The sequence below is a fragment of the Anser brachyrhynchus genome (assembly GCF_964034855.1).
Source record: "Anser brachyrhynchus genome assembly, chromosome: 1".
Taxonomy (NCBI): domain Eukaryota; kingdom Metazoa; phylum Chordata; class Aves; order Anseriformes; family Anatidae; genus Anser; species Anser brachyrhynchus.
Genome location: NC_137694.1, coordinates 133,176,855 through 133,201,571, shown reverse-complemented (window position 1 = coordinate 133,201,571; position 24,717 = coordinate 133,176,855). Strand labels below are relative to the sequence as shown.

Sequence of the window (24,717 nt, the reverse complement as noted above, 5' to 3'; positions counted from 1 at the left end):
GGCGTCCCTCCATGGACATGCTTGGAAGATGACAATCTCTGGCACCGACGGCCTGAATATGCTTTAGGAGCCGGTTAGTATCAAAGGCTGACAGAAAAGGCTCACAGTGTCAGAGGACTTCAAAATCAGTGACTCGTGCTGCTCATTTTTAAACTTTTAAATTACAGAAGGGCAGGTATTTCTTAATTTGAATCTCTTCGAGAGTGAAATCTATGTAACAGAAAAGCAGGCTGTAGTCCTGCCTTTTACAATAAAGAAGGGAAAAAATTTACTAGCAGTCATAGTGGTTCATCAAGCTTTACAGCCTTGTATTTAACCCTGTGCTTTTATTAACTCTACCATCAGAATCTCTTCCTGCACAAAGGACTTCCCCTCCTAGGAGACCCAAAGACGTGTCTGCATTCACAGTTTAGTTAAAATCAGGAATGTACTTGGGAAACAAATATCCCGTTGTGCTTACTGTGCTCTGATTCTCAGTGTGAGGTGGTCTTGAAGCACACAAACTGGGTGCCCCTCTGATGAAACCAGGCTACAAGGTTCAGGTAGGCGCCTGCTGTACATCAGCCGCCACTGGGCATTCCGTGCTAGTCTAAAATGAAATCCTTATAACGTGTACAGGGTGGCCCTTGGCTCCTCTGCACCCACAGTTTCGCTCTGTGGATCCAATCCAGCCATGCTGTGCTACTTGCTAATGTAGAGATGCCCTAGACTTCTAAAGGGGACAGTCAAAATTGGGCTGGCGTCGAGCCAGATCAGCTATTAGCTTGCCAGCCTTTGCAGTATTTGCATTGAGATTATGGAGAGGTGCCTAGCAGGAAATCTATGACTGCAGTGTGGGTGGTGTTTAAAGCAGTTTTTAGCTTTAGGTTAGATGAGGGTTTCCAAAAGAGCGGTCTTAGTGACTGCTTTTGCTGCTAGATAAGCTGCGCTGTTCTCTCTCTCTTTACACTGTGCTCATCATGGTGATGTGGAAGGTTGTGTCAGGACAGAGCAAGTTTAAGACAAAGCCCATAAAAATGCCAGTGTAAAACACTGTCACAAGCCATACATTCTGAAACAAAGGCTAGCTAAAGAAAGTATTACAAACACTCTGTCAGAGGGATCATCTAGGTGATGTAACTCGATCTGTGACCTTCCTCAGCTCACTGGGGATCTTCTCTGCTCAATAGGGCCCTGAAATAGCTGACTTCTGGCTAGATTTAAATAAGCCACTTGTAAATAATTTTGTCGTGTGCACTGGGAGGGAAAAATTCTAGCTGCAATTGATTTTGTTCCTGTACTTTCACAGCACATAGCCACAAGCCCTTGCTATTGACAGTCTTCCCAGACCCACAGTGAATTTATACTGGCTGCCCTAAATGTCTCATGTCTGCAGTTTTCTCTTTTCCTGCATGCTGATTTTGAATAAACACTGAAAGCGTTCCTCTCCCTGAATTTTTTGCATACTACGGTAAAGACTCTGAAAAGGCAGATGGATAAGATTGTTCTTTGACTAACACGGTAAAAGACACTTTGCTGAGAAGGTGCATTTGAGAATGAAAAATGGTGAGAAGCTGACAGATGTATTATATGCTTCTACCTACTGGAAAGCTTATATTCATTTAACGGTTGGATGCTCAGATTATGGAATCTTTTCTTCAGCCAGCACTTCCAAGCCATATAAGAGCATTTTAAGTGATCCTGGTTAACTTCTCACATCAGACCATTGGCCGGTCTTTGTGGAAGGATGGGGTGACCTCAGACATTAGCCACTGAGCTCTTGTTGGATAGGAACACAACGGTAGTCTTGGAACCGGTGGCCTACCACTTAAAGCCAATAAATTATTATGTCAAATGTCACTTCTCTCAGAAATGGCCTAGGACTAAATAGTCTGTGAAGAAAGCCACATTACAATGTGTCTTCTAATGTGACGCGAGACATTTCAGTGCTGGCCCTGCTTTGAGCAGGACATTGGATGAGAGGCCTCCTGACGACCCTCCCACTCTGGACAAGTCTGTGATGATGTTGACAGTACAGAGGAGAGGAAGCATGCTGCAAGCAGCTTATGGAAAGTAAGTTTCTGTGCCTCTCAGAAACCCTAGATGTTATTTAAATGTAAACCAAATACTGTTTTGTGATGTTGTTGAAATCAAGCGCTGCAGGCAATGAGAGTACAAGCGTGAAAGACTGTATTAGTGAATCAGATACATGGTTACATTAGCAATAACACATTTTGACTCCTTCCTCTGCGGTGCCCTTCCTTCCATTTTAGTATTGACACTAGACAGTGACAGAGAATGTAGGGGCAAATTTAGTCTTGACAAAGCTGGTAAATCCTTTTTTTTTTCTTTTTCTTTTTTTTCCCCCATAATGACAGTAGCCAGTTTTTTCTTGGTCTTTCATATTTTCACATTAGGAGACCCAACCAAAACATGGCTTTTCAGTGGTCCTTAGTGCTTAAACAATCAAAGACATGCCTAGCTGTAACAGCTGCAGAGAAATAGCCTCAGTTTTTGTATGCAGTTTCCATTTTTGAGGAATATCTCGGTATCAAAGCCAGCCCTAAATAAGCTTGCAGCAGTCTGGATGTGACAGAGCAGAACTTGGTGTTGGCTGGGACATCCTGGTCTTCAACACGACAAACTAGAGCTTCCTCTGAGCAAGTGAGCGCAACCTTACTCTGCAGTCCACAGTGTAAACACGTTCTTGCTTCACTTCAAGTCAATAGCATGTAGGTATTTTTTTAAACAGTCATCTGGCACCTGCACCATGAGTCACCTTTGATAATGTGCCTCTCTGAGCCCAGTTTTCAGAGGTATTGACTGCTGGCACTTCCACCGAGGGTGAGTCTGGAAGGGAGGGCTCTTTTCTGCAGCTCTGCAAATCGGGCATCAGGCATTCCTAGCATTTGACAGCAGAATCAGTGGTCATTTTAAAAGGTTCTTGCATATATTTCTCTGATTTCATAGTGTTTTTACTGCAGAGCTGCTGAGAAAGGAAAATATTCATTTGCATGCTGCAAAGCATAGGCAAGGAGCCAGCTCTGTGCTATTACAATATCTGATCTCTGTAAGGCAAACATCCTTCTGAAAGGAGCTAATGTTTCTGTCTATTCAGTTCTGATTCACAGTTCAGCACTTTCTTCACTCAAACACCCTGGGGAAGATTGTTAACTGTATTTTTCTCGTCTCCTTTTATCTTTATTCCTGGATTAAGTGAAGAAATTATTGGTTCATGTTACAGTCCTTTTTTGCTTGTGCAGTAGATCATCTTCTGCAATATATCTATATATATTTTTTGCTATTGGTGTGCTGCATGTTGAGTATAATTCTGTTAATTTGAGGCTGAAGTTATGTATTATTTGCACAGAAAATACTCAGGTTGCATGGTATGTATCATGCCATAGGGGGTACATGTTGTGAACTGATGCATGTGCACACATATCTTCAAAGACACTGGAATGTGCTTTTCATTGAAACCAAAGAAGTGCTCTAAAACATTTCATAGCAAAAATACTTAAATATTTTTTCCTTCTGTTTATGAACACGGATCATAATATTTAATACAGACATTAGTAGAATCTAAGCAATAATTTTAATCTGCTGTTCACTTGCTGCATATGCATTGCAAACACTTTACAAAAGTCAGGTGACATGGGTGACAAGGTGTAGTTTCTTCTTTCTGAGTGGATGTGAATGACTGTTAAGAGGGGCTTTTCTTCTGTGAATACAAACTTTAAAATTATTTTTCTATAAATACCATGCAATTCATATTTATCACTTGTATTGCTGCCAAGAAATTGAATTGCTGTTCACAGAGAGCACGTAAGGGGAAGCAATTTCATTTAAATAACTAAACCTTTCCAGTATGTGTTTTATCTGGAAAAAAAAAATCAAAACCCCCACAAAACTCTTATAATTGGAAGAAACTCTGCATTTATCAGCACAAAGGCTGGTCATGTCTTTCTAATCACTCAGTCTGTTTCTGGTTTCTCTAACACAGCAGTTGCCCTCCACACCTGTAGTGTCCGTATGGACCCCTTGCTTTTCCAGATGAACAGACACAGGAGCTAATTACTCTTGCGATGCTCCTCCAGATGAAGTCTGGGGAGCGTTTTGGAAGGACAGCACAAGCCTCTCGCTGCTTCCACTGATAGTTGCTTAACCAACATGCCTAGTAAGCTGAAATGCTGAATAAATAACTTCCCTCAAAAATCAATGTGTGTTATATATTGCTCCTCCATTTAAATAACATCCTGTTTATCTAAGGGCTTCAGGGCTGTAGCTGTGCAATGTGAAGGCAAGCTATCCCAGCTTGGTTTCAGGTTTCATTTGCAGCCTAGCAAGGTTAGCACAGCCTGTTCAGCAGTTTTTTTCTTCCAGACATTTCTACTGACCTGCCAGGTTCACTTCCTTGTAAGTGACAGCCCACGGTAGTGTCAGATACGGAATTTAAGGCCATGCCAACCAGACCTTCCTTTCAGTGTTGGGGTCAGACCCCCTGGGGCTGGTCCGAGGTCTCTGCCACAACCTCCCCAAGCAGCTCTATCTGCAGAAGGGCCACCATCCATGGTCACAGCCCGGGGTGGATGGATTAAGGTGATCTACGGCTGCTGCTGCAGATGCAGCTGCCCAAGCAAAGACATCTGGGAGCTTGTGGGGCTGTCTGTTCTTACCCCTTCCTTGGTCACACCTTCCAGCAGGGCTGGAGGGGGCTTGTCTAACAGCTGTGCCATGCAAGCTCGGCTTCCCAGGGAAGCAGCTGCCACATTAAGAGCCTTCTATGGTGCTCCAGCAAGAGCCTTTTGCAGGAGGGACAGCATCTTCTAAACACCTGTTTCCACAGATAGGTTTTAGCAAAGAGGTCACGTTTGCACAGCTTGCCTGGGGCCTTGCTAAGATCCTGCCATCAGTCCTTGGGACCTGGGGTGGGGGCAAGAGAATGCATTTGATCACTTTTGTGTCTTGCATTAGAGTTTGTTTTCTTTTATTGCAGAAAAGGGGCATTAATATTTTGTTAGCATTGACTTTGAATCTGGACCAGGACAGCTGAATGGCTGCAAATGATCTTAGCATAAGTGGAGGAAAGACATGGGTACTCATCTAGCACCAACCTTCACCAACTGCAGTGGGTCACAGAGGGGACCTGCATGGTCCTGGGGGACATGCACGGGTAGCATCACCTCAAGAGAGAAGGTGCTCAGCATCCCCACTTGTACTGACACAGGAAAGCGTTCCTCCAACTGTCAGTCCCTCAGACACCTACAAGAGAAAAAATTTGCTGCGGTTTATTGTGACTACTTATCAGTTTAACCAGTGTTTATAACCAAATATTTTACCCACACAGAGAATAAATTTCAGCAGTCAAATGTCAAATGTAACTTTGAATTGAAAAAATACAAGTGGTACAAGGAAAATTGTATCCTTTCCTGTGTAAGAGCATCAGCAGCAGCAGGGAGAAAAATGTCTCATGCAATTTTTTTATGTCAAAAATTGCTATTTACTTATTTCTAAATGGTTAAGCTTGCTTTTAAAGGATAACTTAAAACATGAGGAAGGAATGCATTCATTGCAAGATTTGCAGTTTTTTTTCCTGCTGAAGGTCATGAATTTTGGCTCTGCACCTCATTGACCTAGTCAGGAAGAGACTAAAAAAATTATACAGTATTGAGCAGTCAGTATATCCCTGAGCATCAATGTAGAAGGGAAGGTTTCTTATAAATTAATTTCCCTTGCCTCTAAGAAGCTTTCTCTCTGATTCATATGGGTCAAAAAAAAAGTTCCTCTCTTGAAAACAATTTAGAAAATTCAAAGGTAATCCAATTCTAGGCTCTGTGCCATCCAGGTGCTTGTACCCAGCAGGAAAAAAATATCTTCTTAATCCTTTTTTGTTTTTATAATTACTTGTTTTTCTGCTTCCCAGCAGTTCTTCTGTTCAGTACAAAAGTTACCATATCCAATTACACCTTTTTGTCCTTGCTTTTAAAATCTTCACATCTCCTCAGTTATCTATTAACACAAGATTAATCACTTGATTAATCACAGATTTTTTTCCCCTCTTCCACGGTGACTGCCACTGTGACAGTCACCTGGTGGCACGTTCTGGCACTTACGTGTGGCCAATAGAAACATGTGACTGCGTGGGGAAAAAGGAGGGCAAAACGGAGACAAAGCAAGACAGAGAACATTAGTATCATACTTAATACGGCAAAAGCCACAGCATTTTGGAGAGCAGCTTCCACATGTGATCATCTAATGGCTTCTGATCTACATTACTTTCTATTTCATTTTTATGTAACAGGGGCTGACAGGAATGGCGCTTCTTGGCAGCTAACGATCACTGTCATTGACCCAGCCAATCCGTCGGTAACTGGAAATATCTGACCTTTATGTCTTCCCTCCTTTGATGATTCTCTTTAATCATATATTTTTTTAACCTTTCCTGTTGGACCTAATACTCTGTTCTTTGATATTAATGTGATGTGCCATTTTTCAATGAGTACAATTTTTTTCCGGACTGTTTATGACAGGTGTTGTAACCAAAAAGAAAGCAAGGTTTCAACCTGAAAGCTCCATCATATTTACGCTGTCTTTTAATAGTTTCTCTCTCCCTGTCTTACCTTGCTGGAGCTGCTATCAATTCGAACTACCTGTAGTATCTAATCTTCAGAGTTCACCTCAGGAGAAGTCTGGAATCTGTCAATGATTATTTGCTTAAGGTCGGCTACAAATATGGGTTTTTTAATCTAGGAGATTTAATAGGGTCCAAAATTGACTTTCTCTGACAAAAATACACCAGTTGATGAATATTGTAGCCTTTCTTTGGAAAGAGTGTTTTTAGCTTTCACATGACCTGTTTTTAGTCTTTAAGCCATTATGAGTTCAAAAGCTGGCACAAACAAAAAGCAATTTACTAGAGTATGTCATATAGTGAGTTTTATAAAAACGACTTTTCTTTCTAAGCCATTTTCTGAATAGTTGCATTTCTTAGAGGAACTCATATTCTTCTGGTCAGGGAGAAATGGTTTGATTTACTTAGACACAAATAAAAAATTAAATCTCGTATTTACAAAGTGTGTTATTATCTAATCATTTTCTTAAATTTGTAACTAATCAGTAAAGCATTTGAGGAGGAAGGGGGGGCATGTCTAACTTGGTTGAGCCAACAGAGTTTAAGCACAGAGCCAAGATTAAGCACAGGTGCTACTGCTCTGAGCTGCCAGATCCCTAGAGGAAAAGCTTTGCTCCCCAGGACTGAAGCTTGGAAACGTGTTGGCTACCTGGACAGACGTAGCAAACATGGGCTGAGGTCAAGTTGGTGATAAAGACTGTAATGGTCAGCAGTCTCTGGTATTGCCAATGACATAGTGCCTCTAGAAGGAAAGATGCAGGAGGGTTAACGTTAGCTAACATTTTCTGGTCTTCGTTTGATGAAACAGAGCTACACTGACCTGCCAAGCAGGGAATCTGTGTGTTTGACTTAAGTGTAGTAGAAAAAGTTAGAGTTGTTTATGAAGTGTATCTTTAGCAATAGACTTTATGTATTGTAGCACTGGTGTAGATTTAGATGGTATTTCTAAAGTGATACAAAACTTACTGCTTGATGCCTTTTGAATTATGGTTTGTGAAGTGTTTATGGAAATCACTGTGCTTCAGTGAATCAGTAAAAAATCATCTATCACTGAAAAGCCTGAACACCTGAGATACCAGAGTAACTTTCTGTGCTTAAAACACAATATTGGTATAGCATTATATAAGCACTGTGCATTATTATGCACAATTAGGTTTTGGGCAAGAAGTAACCAAATGAGGTTTAACAAGAGCAAGTGTAGAGTCCTGCACCTGGGAAGGAACAACCGCATGTATCAATATTGTGAACAATATTCATAAACACTTGTACTTTTCAATATCATTCTCTTTAATAAACCAGTCTTGCAGGCTACACACTAATACACCTAGAAAAACGGAACTCAAAAATACAGGGTAATTAAATATTACATCAGGCCTGATTACATTCATATCACAATGTTGAAGTTATACATGCTTTCAGGAGAACAAGCTTCCTCAGAAATAACTCAGTTTAAAGAGGAGGACTACAGCATTTGTAGAGTGGGAGAAGATGGATAGCCAAGAACAAGGATCTGCTGGGGGAGGATTATAGCTGAGACACAGTCTCTAAGGAATGACAGCACAGTAGAACAAAACTGACGGCAATTTGTTGGAAATACAGGTGGTGCATGAGAGGCCTGTGTACCATGTAGATAGAAAACTCATGGTGGTCTCTTCTAGCTCACGTTTCAAACTGAGCCCAGTTTGCACAGGCTGAGATTCACTTACGTTACATGAGCTGGCCAGCTTGGGCTTTGCTCACCGTGTGGAGATGTGCGAGGCCCTGGAAAGGGCCCCCTGCACATCAGGCAGGCTCCTGGAGAAACATGGACCTTTGCTTCTTCCTTGCAGACCTGATGGGTGTAAATCTCATCAGTGGGCAAAAAAGGCCGGCCAGACTAGTTCATCCTGAGGGTAGGTAGTTTTCTGCCTCTGGGCTTACAAGGGTGGTGAAAAGTCCATAAAGACCAAGAGAACATTTAGTCGGTGGGCCTGCTGGCAAGAGTGGGCCCTCATTTCTGATGCCAAGCTGCCAGCAAGCAACATGAACTGACCTTCAAAATGCCTGGCCTCCTCTCATCCCTAGAAATAAAGAGGACAAGCCCAGTACCTTGTTCACCATATGGCTCCCCAACTTGATTCACTCGGCAGCCCTAAGCTAGATGCCTATTTCTTGCCTTCAGTGGTGATAATTACAACCAAATCCTTGTGAAGGGCCTCCAGATTGGATGACGAGAAATGACACCCATGAGCTGCAGCCAAATAAATAATTGTGCCAAAGCCCGTGCTGCTGCTGAGGTGGGAGAGTGCTGTGTGGGGCACCTGGCTACCAGGGGAGTCCGGGGAGCCAGCTTGGGTTTGCAACTCAGCTAATCAAACATTAAAAGAATCCTTTCAAAAGAGGGGGCTTGCTTCACACTTCTGAACGTTTAAATCCAATCTGTAAATGTTTGTTTTCCCCATTTTAGCTTTTTAATTTATTCCTCAATTTTCTAGCCTCTGAAATGATAATAAAATGTACTAGATTTGGAATAGAATTCTCCAAGCAGTATTTTGGCAATCTGTTAGGAGCTGCAATACCTATGGATTACCCTGTAAATCTAAATTATTGGCACTCATGAGAGATTATTTCCATTTATTTTGTTTTATTGTGTAATATTTTGCAGCAGTGGCTGCAGTGCTGTTATTAACTTGTGGTAGTTCTAAGCCCTGGTAGGTGATTAGATCATTTACCATGTAAAATCTGGGCTCCAAGGCAAGGTGGTGCTAAGCAGCAAAGCCATAGGAGTCCCAGCTGCTTAGCCTCCCCAGGATTTGAACCCTCCCTTACTAGATAAATCTCCACAAAATTTTAGTTTGTTATTGGAAACAGTAGAATTTATTTTTATTGACCTGTTGTAATGGAGATAAGATACCAAAAGTACTGCCACAGCATATGATGATTTGAATTTATACAAAGAATTTAATGACAGGAAACCAGTGTTTCCAAGCACAATAGTACTCATTGCAAACATGGGCGTTGAACCATTTCAGATGAAAGCATTTTTCTCTGTGAAAGTTAATTCCTTTCCATACTAGTATGAATCATTTATGTATCTTAAGAAATAAGATACTTCTCTATGTTAAAATGACAACTGGCATGGGTGAAGGATAATCTTGCAGTTCAGGCGCACAGGAGATATGGTATTGCCATAAACTCACTGCTGATCCTCAGGCAAGTCATTCTATTAGATTTCTTGCCTGTAAAGTGAGATAATTCATCCTGCATAGCTAAGGTAGCGTGTTTTTTTTTTTCTTTCTTTTTTTTTTTTTTCCCCTCCACCTTCTTGTGCGTTAGATGAATCTGAATTTCTTCACTTAGGAAACAAAGTAAAACATCTTTAGTTGTGAAGCATCTAAACTGACTTAATCAACAATTTTTGAGAAATGCAAAGTTCAACACCATTTTCCACAGGGAGAAGAAGAGGACAGGTAGAAACTCAGTCATTCACTGCAGGTCGTGAGGATTTTTTCTTTCTAGGCAGCTGGAATGTGGCAGACACAGGACTTCTGCCAAAGTCTTTCTAAGCCTAGCTGCAGACACCACTGATGCAGGCAGTACGTATTGTTCTGGAGACCTTCAGTAGTGACTGGGGTTGTTAGTAGCTTAAATTATAAAGGGCCATGTCTGTACTCAGTTTTATAAATGCAGACAGCCACTGTACCCACATACATGACCAACATAAGCTGTTTCAGTTAAGTCAGTGACAAAGAGGGAACACAACCCCAGAATTCCTGGTTCCAACTCCTGTATTTAACAGAATATAAAACCTCTTCCCCTAGATACTCACAATATTTGATTAGAAAGCATAAAAATGTATTACTCCTGCTGTGCTATGTCTATTTGGGACTCATTTAATGCATTTTTACTGTCCTATCCCAATTGATCCAGACATAACTGAAATAAAGAAGTTATTTAGAGGTAGGTAAATGTTATGTTAAACCAGAAGCATGCCATCAAGAATTTCAGTTCCTACTAACCTACACAAAATTGCTGGAGGGGAGTGTTCAGCTTTTTTTGCCAACTATCACTTCTGACTTAGGTTTCCGACCACAAGTCAATGACAGCGGTAAATTCAGTTAGAAATTTGAACAGCAATTTAGGGGAGATGTGATTTTAACTCCTCACCTCCCATAAAACTTGTCCTAGCAGAATGTGTAATGGATGAATGCTTCACTTCAGGCAAACAGTATGTATTTGGTGGTTACGCTTGCAGACTGATGTGTTATCTTAGTACCTTTCTTTCCAGTTAAGGTAAATAACTAACTAAAAATGCCTATAATCTACGCATGAGATTCAAGGAGCTGGAGAACAGAAACCAATACTATGGCAAATGGAAGGTCCTCAGAGCATCCTGAAAAGGGCCCTGAGAGAGAAATGCAGCAATTTCTTGGAGAATCACCAACTAGCTTTAGGCTTTGCTATGATTCTTTAACTGTTTTCCTAAAAATTAAATCACCATAAGAAATAGCATATGAACTCGAAAGTGTAGATCCTGTGTTATGTCTTTTAATGTGCAGCGTTGCCAAGTGAAGTTCAGAGGATCCTTTCCAAGCAGAGGTTTACAAAGTCTCTCTTCCTGTGGTTCTGTGACTAATGTCCAGCAATAACTAAGGGCACATCACCTAATAGCAGAATAAAAGGACAGTCTTCTTTTTTATTATTTAACCTCTCCTTCCACCCTCCTTTTTCTTTCCTGAAAGCAGCTCCTGCAGAACATCTTTTTAAGTACAGTTAATTTCCTATACCACAGAATCACTGGAAACAGGCAAATATTTCAAATGTAACTGACCAAAGGTTTCAGTTTTCTGTATATTAAGGAAACCATTTTAAATTATATTTAAAATAGGAATTTAACTTCAGCAGTTTAGCAAAGGGTCTGTAAAGCAATAGTCCTTTTGAAAATCTCAGCTGATCTTTTGCCTCTTCCACACTTTAATGGCCACTTACCAGAAATTTAGACAAATGTCTCTGCTTGCTAGCTTGGTGGCTCATAAGGCTCTTTTTTATCCTTGTTATTCTAATAGGATAGTGAGGTCACTACTCATCTATAGAAACACTCAGTTTACCTCCACACTCCATGCTGGCTAATCATACGCCATCCTCACCAGGCTTGGTGTACCATCCGTACAATTGGATGTCCAAGGGAGGCAGTGATGTGTTGGCAGAGAAAGGCAATGGTTAGCACAAGGGAGGCTCCTTGTGAAATGGTGTTGCAGCTTCTGCTGCCACCAAAGATGGGAAACATGAGAGAGCCAACTTGGGCTATTGAAGCCAGTTCTTTTTTTTGTCCCTTCACAGTACCTACTGGTTCACAAGCCCTTTGCTGCCTTTGGTAACTCTCTGTTTTGCCTCAACGTAGAGCCAGCATCACTCCACAGACATGTTTTAAAGACTGAGGAATTGTATATTCTACATCTCAGGTTTACGTCTTCTATTAAGGAAATCTTTAATACCTATGGGTGTTTGGGAAGAGATGAGATCCAGGTGTTAAAAATATTTATGGATCTTACCCAGAAGGTTTACATTCTTTATGCTGTCACCTCCAGGACATCTGATCTACAGCCCATGTTCTCCTCAAAGTCACCAACACAGCTCATGACAACAGCTGTTGACAAGCTCAAAATAGAATCTTTCTATACATTTGGACATATCATTCTCACTACTTTTTTTTTTTTTTGAAAAAGGAATCTTTTAGAACTATCATTTGGAAATTTTTATTCATCCAGTAAAAAACATGTTTTCATTTTGATTTCTCTTATATAGCAACAAAGATCTAAATAGCTTTCGATTACTATATTGACTATTATATTTTTTCCCAATGAGGACTAAACAAAATGTGATTTTTACCCTCTTGTGCTTGTTCATATTTCTCAAGGAATTGGAATGCGAGGTTCCTGCTATTTAGATGGTATGGTGGTTAGTGCTGTAATGCTGTAATGTAAAGAAAGGTTATATTTTCAGGGGAGGTGAGATGAAGAAGTTTGGTCAAATATTTTAAGATGGAAGTTCTTCTAATTAGTTATGTTTCTCATTAGTTTTATTGTTTAACTCAGTAACTTAAAGAATTTTATTTACTTATTACATGTCATGGTCTAATCATATCACTGGGCAGATTAGGTTGAAAAAGGTTAAAAAAAATAGTTAATTTTTCATTATGTGAGCTTCACACCTTTATAAGAAAAAGAAAAAAAATAGTATGAATTGTAACAGAAGAGCAACTGACTTTAGAAAAAATACAGGTCAGCACAGGGACACTTTCACATGTTTAAAACAACAAAGGATTACTAATCCAAGCATTCCGTCTGCTCTTCAAAACAAAGTTCATATGATCAGACATCCATGCACATTGTGGTATGTGTCCGCTTCACATTTTTGTCTGTCTCATCAACTGAGCTCAGTAAAGACCTAGGAAAAAATATGAAAATCTCCTTATGCTTCTGATATGGGTGCTAAATTACCAACTTTTGCAGCAACGTTGCACCAGATCTTGTCAGAGCTCATAAAACTAGCTGAGCCAGGTCTTATTGGCAGGGAGATGGCAAACTTCCAGCAGCTCCCAGGTGCTGCAGAGTTCAGCAGTGATAGCTTTGCTGGTCTTCCCCTCTGAGCCAGGACCAAGACAGCCTGCAAAGCCCTAGAACTAAACCAGGAATATAATGTCGATTTATGGGCACAATGTAAAACAGAAGTCCTGGCTACAAGTGGTCTTTAAAAACCCCTTCAAGCCCTTGGAAGATGTGATGTGTGTAGTGTGATAACTCCTTTGCCCTGGACTGATGCCACTTGGGTTTACCTCGCTCTTCTGACTGTCGGTGCTCTTGTAGCCACCAGTGAGGCTGGTGGTATGGTTTTGTGGACAGGGCTGGTGGGCAGGAGCTCTGACTCATGCATGGCTTTCATTCTCTGCACGGCCAGTATGAAAGCATGCTCTTCAACTTTCAGACTGCCTGGAGAATCCCAGCAATGAGAGGATGTGGACAGTGTTGATGAGGAAAATAGATAACCTCATTACCTGAGGAGCAGAGCCACATAGGAGTTTTGTGGGTTACCCTAAACTTTTGCATATTAAACCTGTTTACTGTTCCACACAATCACTTCAGTACTGACTTCCTCTTAGAGTTAGGACCTTTAGTTTCTTTCAGACATCTTTTAGAATACGTGAAGCTAATCGTCCCTTGAGCATGCTGAAGTTTCTTCCCCCTACAGCCTGGACTTAAGATGTTACAAATCAAATGATATCAGAGTATGCACAGTTTGCATCGATATAAATAACTGCAGAATATTCACAATCATAGAAAATGAAGTACTTTTTATCTCCTGACTGCCATATTGGATAACTGAACAACGTCCAGCTCTACAGTTCCAGCATGGAAAGCAGAAGTTATGAATGGTAAATGGTTTGTGTTCTCTAAATTGCCTAAAATAGTCTTTTAGTCACTGTGAGATGGTTACGGTCTCTCCAACACCGCATATCAAACTGAAAAGTTGGGGTTCAGCAGTTACCAGTGCTATATAACTAAAATTTTCTGGCCCTATGGGGTTCTGGATAATACAATAAAGCTGTCACTGGTTTAGGAATATGTATTGCCCATTCAGAGCTCCACAGAGGAAAACTTTGTGGATGGGCTGCATTGTTGGAACAAGAAATCATTAAAAGAGCTGCTCTTCAAAGCTATACAACTGTTTAAAATGTTACAAAAAATATTGTAAGGTCAAGCAGTCAGAAAAGTGATTCTGAAATGGTCAAAGGTTAAAAAAAAAAAAGAAAATTTATTACTGTGATCTGCACTTCATCATCTAGATATCACCACTGGATTCACGGACTGTTGCTGAAGGTCCAGGAGTAATGTGATAAAAAAAAAAAAAAGGTGTGAAAGATTTGGACTGGAATACAAATCATCCTTCTCTAAGTTATTTTGAGCTGATGTGGAACAAATTGCTACCTGCATTCTATTCAGTCTTACCGATAGCAAACTCATAAAAGAAATAAACAATACAAAAACTAAGTGAAGGAGAATGCTGCTTTCCAGAGCTCCTGTCCTTGATCCCTGAAAACACCAGGAATCACTCAACTTCTGTTGCACACAGCCTGATTAAAAGGGTTTCTTTTTTAAAATTTTATTTCACAGCTTTAATGTTTTGAAATGTTGTTACCCTCAGTTCAAATCTCCAGAGAGCCATTCATCTCTTCCCAAGACAGGCATCTAAGACAGGTCAGCAAATGTTTTTCTGAAGATGATTCTATTAACTATAAAGGGAAAGTAGACTTAGATATCTAACTTTTAGAAATCTGTAATTAGACAAGATGATTTTCACCCATCAAGCTACTTTTACACACATACACTTTTTTTCTTCCTATTACGATGTAAGATCTCACATTTTATCAGTTGGAAAAAACCACTACATCCCTGCTAATTTCCTAATCCTTCATTTATTAAGATGGACTTTATTCTCATTTGAACTAGACTGAGCTTTAAGTTAAACTGTGTTCTACAAAATGAGCCATAATGAAGATCCTTTTTCACCACCAAATGCCAGACTACTACAGCAGCATTGCTTTCTCTGTATTTCTAGATGTAACTCATGGCAAAAGTGTTTGAAAACTCATGAGAAACACCGTACTTGTCATATTTTCAGCTCAGGTTCAGAGATTCCCAGTTCATGTAGTCCATATACAATTCAAAGGATCATCTCAATATTCAGATGCTTATCCAAACTAAAAAGAAATTTCAGCTTCTTGAGATTCATCCGTCATTGATGACAATGATGCCATGAAGAAATATCCGATTATCCCACTAGAGATGAAATACTGACAATAACCGTAGTAAAAACTGCACTTACAGAATTTGCAGTGATGCAAAGCTATGAGCTACCAGGGAGGTGAGCAAAGAAAGTGGGAGACATTTCCCATTATTCATACCAGGAGCTATACTCTGCTCCTTGCTGCAAGGATACCTCTACTGCACAGCCCACAGAAAGAAGGACAGATCCTGTCCACCCCAAACAATTGCATGTGTCAGGTGAAATTGCCCATCGAACAGCTACACTTCATTCATTTCATGCTCCCCGCCCTGTTCTCTGTATCGCCCCTTTATTGTGACCCTTTCTGTCAGAGATGTTAGTTTTAAAGCCAGCATGAGATTAACTGCTTAATGCTCCCCTTTCAAGCCTGCCTTCTCTTTATCTATACCCAGCTGAGCTCCACACCAGGATGCACCAAGCCTCCCCTGAGGACGGCAGCTACTCCCCGTAGCCTGTTTGCATAACACTTTGCTTCTCTTTCTCACACGGTCACAATAAGAAGAGGGGCCACGTTGTTTCCAGAAATAAAACAGATTACTCTAATCCTGAACCTACTGCAGTGGCAGCATAATAATTCCACCCCCCCCCCCTTTTTTTTTACCACGTTTTACTATTTTTAAGGAAGCTAAAATAGCTAGTCATTGTTTATATATGATTATGGTTTAAGGAACAGTCCTCATCTGGGTTTATTAAGTTGCTTTGTTTTGTTTTGTTTTCACCTGTTTGAACAAGCATATCCTCAAAATAAAAAGAAATCAGAAGACTATTTGCTAGCCTCATCAAAACATGCATATTTAGATTTTTCTCTCACTCTGCATGATGGCTCTCCAGACAGCCATTACTCAAAGGTAGGTTCACCTTCTTTAGAGGAACAGTTATTATTACGTTTTTCCATCTCCTCCCCTTTCCGATTAACAAGCTAATTGACACCTTCTATCATGAGGCTTTTCTCCATGCTCGCTTCCCTGTATTTTTACTCCCTGCACAGTACATTGATTTACTTGCATTTCCACTGTCCCTGACATTTCTGACTTCTTCCCTTCAAGCTACTCTGTAATAAAACAGGACAAATGCTGCAGTGTTTTCTCATTAAAATAGAATAAAATTCTAATGTGGATGTCATTTACAGATCAAATTCACCTCTCTTAGCTTATTACTACTCTAACCTATGCCTCTAGTAATCTACACCTCTGTAAACTAATCATTTAAATTCTCCGTAGCCGATAGGGACAGGAATGCCCAGAGGGTAATTTATCCCCTGTTGCAATGGGTGTTCAAGGCAGGCAACTTTGGCGGATACTTGCTCCCACCTCATTCATTGAATAAATGCAGAACTTTGATGAAGTGGCTTAAACTTGACATGTAACATTTGGCAGGCTCAAGTTCTATGAGATGAGATTTACCCAGTGTGGCTGAATATGGTTAAGAAACCATAGTCTTAAAAACCCAGCTGTTGTCAGATCATCTGAAATCATCTTCAAGGGAAATGAGACGTGCAGGATCCTTTATCACATTTTAAAATGAAAATGAAAGTAATCACTGAGGAATGAGTTCCCAGTGATTGCAGAATTTTGTTTTCATTTCTGTGTCCTTTTGGAAAGAAAATTGCTCAGCCATTGGAACAATGATTTAGTGTGGCTTTGATTGTGCATCACCCAGCAATACCCTGTTTATATACATAAGAAATACATATACTTATTATGGTGATATGGTGTTGCTAAGTACTGCTCAAGCTTCATGTCTCTTTGAGGAAGGAGAGAAGAAGAAAAACAAGAGTTGTTTTATCTCACTCATATCTACTTCCACATAAAAACTTCATCCTTTCTAGAATACATTTTAAAATATCAACTCTCCCAGAGGTTGGAAAAACAAGCATTTAAAAGCAATGTTTTACATGACATGTAGAAACATCAAAATTAGTAATAATCATCAATTCAGCTGAAAAGAGTAGCAACCTGCTGGAGCATTAATACAGCTATGGTGAACATGGAAGTATGAGATTCAGGAATTACAACTCTGAATGAATTTCATAAGCTTGTTCTAAACATAAGCTTATTGCTACTTTTGTAGAATAACATAAACCTGTATAGTTGAGAGTAAGCATTTGATGTGAGTGGAGTGATTTTTATTTGCTATATGCATTTACTGCATTGGGTTTTCTTTGTCTTCCTTCTTCTGCTTCTCACTCTAGACCTAGACATATGCTATTAACCTCCATGCCACCCAAAATAGAATTACTTTGACAGCAGGATCCCACTTATGCACTATACTTCACCTACATCCCTATGATAATGTTGGAAAATTTCCTTTTCTCCATCTCTGTTGCTTCTTGACATATGTATGCAAGATTAGAGGGCTAAGAGAAGGAAAAATTCTTCTAGGTAATAGTAGTGGGTGTAACTTATGGCTTGTTTGACTAAAGGGAAATTACTACTTTCAGACCAGCAAGAAGTTAAATCTTTTTTTTTCCCCATCTCCCTTTGGAAAGGAATTCACTAGTTTTAGGTTGTAGAGTTTTCATGACTTTAACTCCTGCATTGGACAGTAGTACAGTACTTAAATACTCAGGGAAGTCTTGCTTCTTCTATGAAATAAGCTCATGCCAGTGATCTGTATATATAGTATAAACATGAGGAAAACGATTTTGAAATGAATTGGCATTATAAGAGGAATCAGTCTGGTGTCAGAAAGAGAGCAAATGCCTGCAGTGGCCCCCCAGATATTGTTTCTGCATTTTTAACTAGTGGTGAACAATTTTTCAAGTCAGTGCTCTGTCCCCTGGGAACATGAGTTATCATGAACCCACCTAAAGATCATGAAGTCCCAGACCACTGTAACCATGTTCGTTATCCATGAGGAGGGATTTAGGCTTTCTGCTACTCAAAGATAAAAGAGTATTTTTATCAGCTTGTGTGCAGAATTTGTGAAGCATACTGAAAAAGTCCCAGGTCAAAACACTATTTACTTAGTGTTGGAAATGAAGTCCCTTGGCAGTGAAAAGAGCCATGATATGGCATGTTCATGTTAATATTCCTCTCTTCCCATCATTGTTACGTCCCCAGTGGCATTATGGAGGAAGTTCTCATACCCTTTCTGGGGGATGAGCATGGCTGGATGCCTCTGTAAAGTGCCTGTACACTAATGCCTGCAGCATGGGAAACCAACAGCAGGAATTAGAAGTATGCATGCAATTGCAGGGGTAGGATCTCATCTGGAGTACAGAGACATGGTGGGATTGTTCACAAAACTGGAGTGTTGTGATGGATAGATACAGGCTCTCTGGAAGGTGAGAAGAGTGAATTTCCCTATATGCGAGTGGGCAGTGCAGATGCATAGAGCTCTGCTGCGGGATGGTGAAGAGCAAGCTGAGAGCTTGTGGGTCAGGATTAGTGGGCAGAGCAATGTGGGTGTCATTGTGGGTATCTGCTACAGACTGCAATCCCAGGCTTGAGTACAGACTGGGAGAAGAACTCCTTGAGAGCAGCCCTGGGGAGAAGGACTTAGGGTTTCTGTTGGATGAAAGGTTCGACATGAGCCAGCAGTGAGTGCTTGCAGCCCAGAAGGCCAACTGCAACCTGGGCTGCATCACCAGGGGAGTGGCCAACAGTGCGAGGGAGGTGATTGTCCCCCTCTGCTCTGCCCTCGTGAGACCCCACCTGGACTACTGTGTCCAGGTCTGGGGCCCCAAGCACAAGAGAGATGTGGGGCTGTTAGATTGAGTCCAGAGGAGGGCCACAAAGATATCAGAGGGCTGGAGCACCTCTCCTGTGAAGAAAGGCTGAGAGAGCTGGGAGTGTTCAGCCTGGAGAAGAAAAGGCTCTGGGGAGAATTCATGGTAACCTTTCAATACTTAAAGGGGTCTTATAAAAAGAATGGAGAAGGACTCTTTACGTGGGTAGATATTGACAGGACGAGGGGGAATAGTCTTAAACTAAAAGAGGGTAGGTTTAGATTAGATATAAGGAATAAATTCTTTACTCAGAGGGTGGTGAGGCACTGGCACAGGTTGCCCAGGGAAGCTGTGGATGCCCCATCCCTAAAGGTGTTCAAGGCCAGGCTGGATGGGGCCTTGGCCAACCTGATCTAGTGGGTGGCATCCCTGCCTATGGCAGGGGGGTTGTAATTAGATGATCTGTAAGGTCGCTTCCAACCCGAGCCATTCTATGATTCAATGATAATTAAAATAAAACTAGTCAAGTGTGAACAGTCTCACAGTTTCCTATGGGAAGCCTAGAAGAGAACAGCAGAAAGAATTTTACCTAAAGAGAACAAACAGTGCAGTCTATACACTTCATGTGGCATTATCCATGGATCTGAGCAGGATTCACTCTGACTTTGGACATAGCTGACAGCAGATAACTTTTACAGAGTAAGAGACTTACCATCCATTGGGACAGAAAGTGATCCATGTTGTTGGTACTTTAAATGATGTCTCATAATTTTCCCCAGTGCCTTTGTATAGATATTGAGAAGAAAGAGTGATTGATGTAGAACCTGGAGGGTCTTCATATCTGTGGTGAGTGAGACAAAGCAGGCCATCAGTACTCTGATTGCATTCTGTACAAAGCATGTTTTCCAGCTCAGTGCTTAACCATTAACTTCCTCAAGGTAAAATAACTACTTACTGCAGTGAATACGTTGAATGTTGTAGAAAGACAGAGAAATCTTTAGCTGGGCAAGAGTAGGTCATCCATCACTGCAGCCTATGGTGTGTCTGTTCCAAATCCTGGAGTGGGAAAAAGTGTATAAGGCAGGTAATGAATAAGTTGATTGTGTGCAGACACAAATCAAAACTGGTGGGAGTGCAGAGGTGATAGAAAAATGGCACATTGCATCTAAAAAAGTCTTCTAAATTTACGTTAATGAGTCTGCATTTTCAAGCTGTTCAGTTTTTTCTTTTTTTTTTCTTTTTTTTTTTTTTGAATACAGAACTCACTATCTTCTACTGAACTAATGCCTGGGGTCACATAACTGTGGAAAGAATCTGACATTCAAAATATAAAAAGCTTATCTCAATGTTGCAAAGTTTCTGATTAAACACACTGGAGAAATCATATATATTCAATATAAAATGCATATATTTCAGCACTTCCTTGACTTGAAAGAATTTATAGACTTCAGTATGAAAAAATAGTATAGAAAACTGTCTTGAACTATAAAACTCAAAAAGGAGGATTTTATATATTTGGTGGAGGGATAACCACTTCTGCTTCATATATACATACATATACCTGTATATACACACAATGATGCATGAAAGTGTTTTTATAGTTAGGCAGTATAACAGTAAGGAACAGTGATCAATGCACCACAAAGACATATAAGTATACTGCTATTTTTTTTTTTTATTTCTTTTTTTTAAGTTAATGGAAAAGAAAGAGAAATAATATTAAATTAGGCAGATAATTGAAAATGTATCATAAAAATAACACTAGTGAAAGGTCAAAATTTTGCAGAAAGAATACTACAATGTTCTTAGAAGGAGCTCAGGAACTGTGAAGGTCTCCACTGTTGGGAGATAATCAGGAAGAACCTGGATAATCACAAAGTCTCACATATTTAAGTATGCCAAATGAATCAGCTAGCTCTGGTTTCTACATTCACAGTATATTTTTTAAGGCTATGTAGAATCCGAAAAATTTAGGAGACCATGGAAACGTATCCTCCGAAAGAGATTTAAGAATTTCCAGATTTCAAAATTGTTATTCACCATACTAAAAATCACAATTACAACTGCTGTATTCCTTACCTTCTGAGCTACTGTGGCCAGATCTAGTAGGTAATTGTACTGGCTCTGGCTGGGATGTTAGCTGTCCCTGCAGCAGCCCATACAGTGCTGTGCTCTGCATTTGGAGCTAGAACAGCACTGGTATCACACCAGTGTTTTGCCTGCTGCTGAGCAGTGCTGGCATTGCATCTGGACTCCGTTCAACCCCCTCAGAGCCAGCAGGCTGGAGGTGGTCAAGAGGTGGGGAAGGAACATCACCAGGGCAGCTGACCTAACCCAACCAAAGGGATATTGGTGTGACACCACATGGTATGTGGCAATAAAATGTCAGCAATAAAAGGTCAAAAAAGGAAGAAGAGGGGCGGGGTGGGCTCTCATTGTGAAAACGTCTGTCCTCCAGAACAACGGCTACATGCGTTGAGGCCCTGCTTCAAGGATGTGGTGAAGCATCGCTTGTTGGTGGGAAGTAGAGAGTAATTTCTTTCCTCTGCACTTCCGCACAGCCTTTGTTTTTTTTTGTTTGTTTGTTTTTTCCCTTTTCTCCCTTCCCTTTTTTCCCTCTAGCTAAATTGTTTAATTAATAATATTTTCTCCTTAATAATTATTTTTTCCTTTAATTAAATTGTCCTTATCTCAACCCGTGAGGTGTTTCCTTCCTTTTCTTCTTCCCCTGCTCTTCTGAGGAGGGGGAGTGAGAAGGTGGTTGTAGTGGCGTTCAGCTGCCTAGCAAGGTAAAACCACCACAGTAATTTAATCTCTTAGCCTATTCCTGAGTTTCTGAAAGTAATAAACTGATCTACGTAGTATACACCTAATACACTGAATAATCTCATCAGATTTTTCAGCAGCAAGTTCACATAAACAATTACACCACTGGGATTTATATCACATTACTTTTAGATTATCAAGTCTATACAGATTAACATGTCTCCACACTAAAATTAATCCAAACCCTATCTCAAAACCATGACCTTAGAATAAAATATTGTGTAGAGAGTATACTCCCTCTCACAGCATTCTGATTACAGTGTTTCTTGAAATGGCATTTATTTAAATTATTTGACAGTCAATATGAAGAGGGATAATAGACAGAAAGTATTTGCAAAGTATTTTATTACAATATTACTCTCCTTTGATGTCTGCCTTTATCTGGAGAATTTAGAATTTCATTTTTAATATTAGTTTAATTAACTGATGGAAAGCTCTTTGTTCTACTATAATATAGCTAAAATTCCCTCAAAGTTATAATACTGAACTTCATTCTAAAGGGTATTATATTTTCAGTGTTTTTAAATCACACTGGTCTAAAACAAATCTGCAATGAAACATCTGTCTAATCATGTCCTTATAGTTACAGAGAGAAAAACAAAAATAATCCCCATGGTTCCAATGCTTTTCTAGCCAACTATCCCATTCTTATAAAAATAATTAAACAGTAGAGAAAGCTCGTTTTAATGGGATTTTGGAAATTTTGGTGTTTTTACTAAGACTATCAGAGCCAGTTACTGAAACTGAATTGCTCAATAAATGTGTATTGTATTTACAATAGGATGGTGTGAAAAATACCGACCATGGAAAAGAACAGTCAGAGTCTACAGAGATCTTATTACAATGTCAAAGCAAAACATCTTTCATGTAAATTATACTAGCATCACAATATAAATTATGACCTTAATGTGAATGGAGAAACTCTTAATAACTAACATAGAAATCTGGCTTTCTTTGTTTCTGTTGTGCCAGCGTTTAGCTTTAATAATTGCTACGTCTATCCTTAAACTGGCATGCAATTACTAGTTCACTGCTTCTGGGACAAATAAGCTCCAGAAAATTACCTGTGATGTTTGAAATCCAGGCTGGGTACTTTAGGAGGCAGACTTGGATCCTTCAGCTCTTAAGTCTTATTTTATTCTTACAAGTTGCAGCACAATTCAGTAGTCAGGGTGATAAAAGGAGTGAAACCTTGTATTCCTGAATGCTTTTACTGTTCTTATTGTGTAAAGAAGGTGTGTGTTTAAAGTAAAATGTGAATTGGAAGGTTTACACATAGATGCCAAAGATGTCTGTATAGAACCAAGCATGGCATCATGTTACTATTGGTGCACCTTGTATACATCAGACATGCAATTAATTCAGACAGCGTACAGACTCAAAAAACCTACAGAAAAAATTACTGGAGTCCCAAAATCAATTACAGAATAATAGCATATCTTAAAAAAAAATAATAATAAAAAATCTTCTGACTTTACCTTTGCCCTTCCCGCTGTGCTGAGATAATTCTGGTGCTACAGCATTCTCAGCACCTCAGAGTGACATCTCGCAGAGACATCTGTGATAGTTAATAAAACAAGTAGGCTTTTTTTTTTTTCTTATTGCTTCCCTGAATTGTTGAATTCATGGACACCTCAGTGACCTAAAATCTGTGAATGACAGATTCCAAACTTTGTACAGTGATTGCTTATGATCTGATATGAATAACTTAGAACTAGAAACAGATGTATCTCAAATATGGCATAAAATTGTGTACGACGCTTGTGTCTAGTTCTGGCAAATTGTGAGATACCAAACTATAAGCTCGCATTACCCTTACTTATAGGCAAGCCATTGCTGATATTTTGGGGGATTTAAACATGTATGACTACTACTTTCTTTGTCTTTCCAAGGACTCTGCTTCGTAACTAGGCAACCATGCTATAGAGAGTAGTACAAAAGTGTAATTATTTAAATTCCCTAAAAATGTTATAGCTATGTCTCTACATTGTTTTAGAATTTCTCTAAAATGCTGCATAAGCAAACCAGTGACTGGTCTGTGTCTTTGAACTGTATTGCCTATATTGACTATTTTTTCTTCTGTTGTGACAGATATTCATAGCTTACTTCTGCCTTCAATGCCTGTTAGCAATTACTAGTCTTCCATTCTGCACTTCGTGGGTGTAGATCTAAACCAAAAATATGATCACTTGTTCTTCTGCCCCAGTGATTCTTTTGTATTGGATGCTGTGAAGCTCAGCTTGATCATTACTCCTTTTCATCAAAGAGGTCATGAGTTGTATTGGCACCACTGGGCTAATGACTCTTAAATCAGTGATTTCTCATTGAAATAGTATTAAGGTCTTTCAGTTTTCCCACTGATTTTTCCCACTGGCCAAAATTGGGATTTCAGTGAGCATTTCCGTAGCATATTTATTGCAAAAGATAGAGAAGTGATACTGGCAGGCTGCTGATAATAGAATTTGTACCTGTTCCTCTACCCTATGAATTTCATTACCAAGCAAACAAATATTGCCTAAGATCAGTCAGTAGCTCTGGACAGCAGAGGTTTGCAGCTGATATCTGATGAGGAAAGTGCAGAGTGGGGTGAACCTAAATATATAGAATGAATATGGTATGAATGCATCATCAACATTACCCATAGCTTTGTTACCTTTGCTTTGGACTAGACTAATGCAAATCTCTTGAAGCTAATACTCTGGTTTACTGCTCAGAAACCTCTGCTGGAGAAGAGTATGGTGCCCACTTATTTCTGCAGATGGACTTGAGAAGAGTGTGACTTTAACTT

At 39.8% G+C, this 24,717-nt stretch overlaps 1 long non-coding RNA gene across 1 annotated transcript in view; it reads right to left on the bottom strand.

Annotated features, from left to right (window-relative positions):
* Window positions 1–450: 450 nt before the first annotated feature.
* LOC308177484 overlaps window positions 451–24,717 on the bottom strand; it is a 37,180-nt gene continuing 12,913 nt past the window's right edge. The window contains exons 2-4 of the long non-coding RNA XR_013939160.1: window positions 20,059–20,159; window positions 19,816–19,944; window positions 451–5,241 (exon numbers count right to left, since the gene is read on the bottom strand). This is a non-coding gene — a long non-coding RNA (uncharacterized lncRNA). The remainder of the gene's footprint in view (window positions 5,242–19,815; window positions 19,945–20,058; window positions 20,160–24,717) is intronic.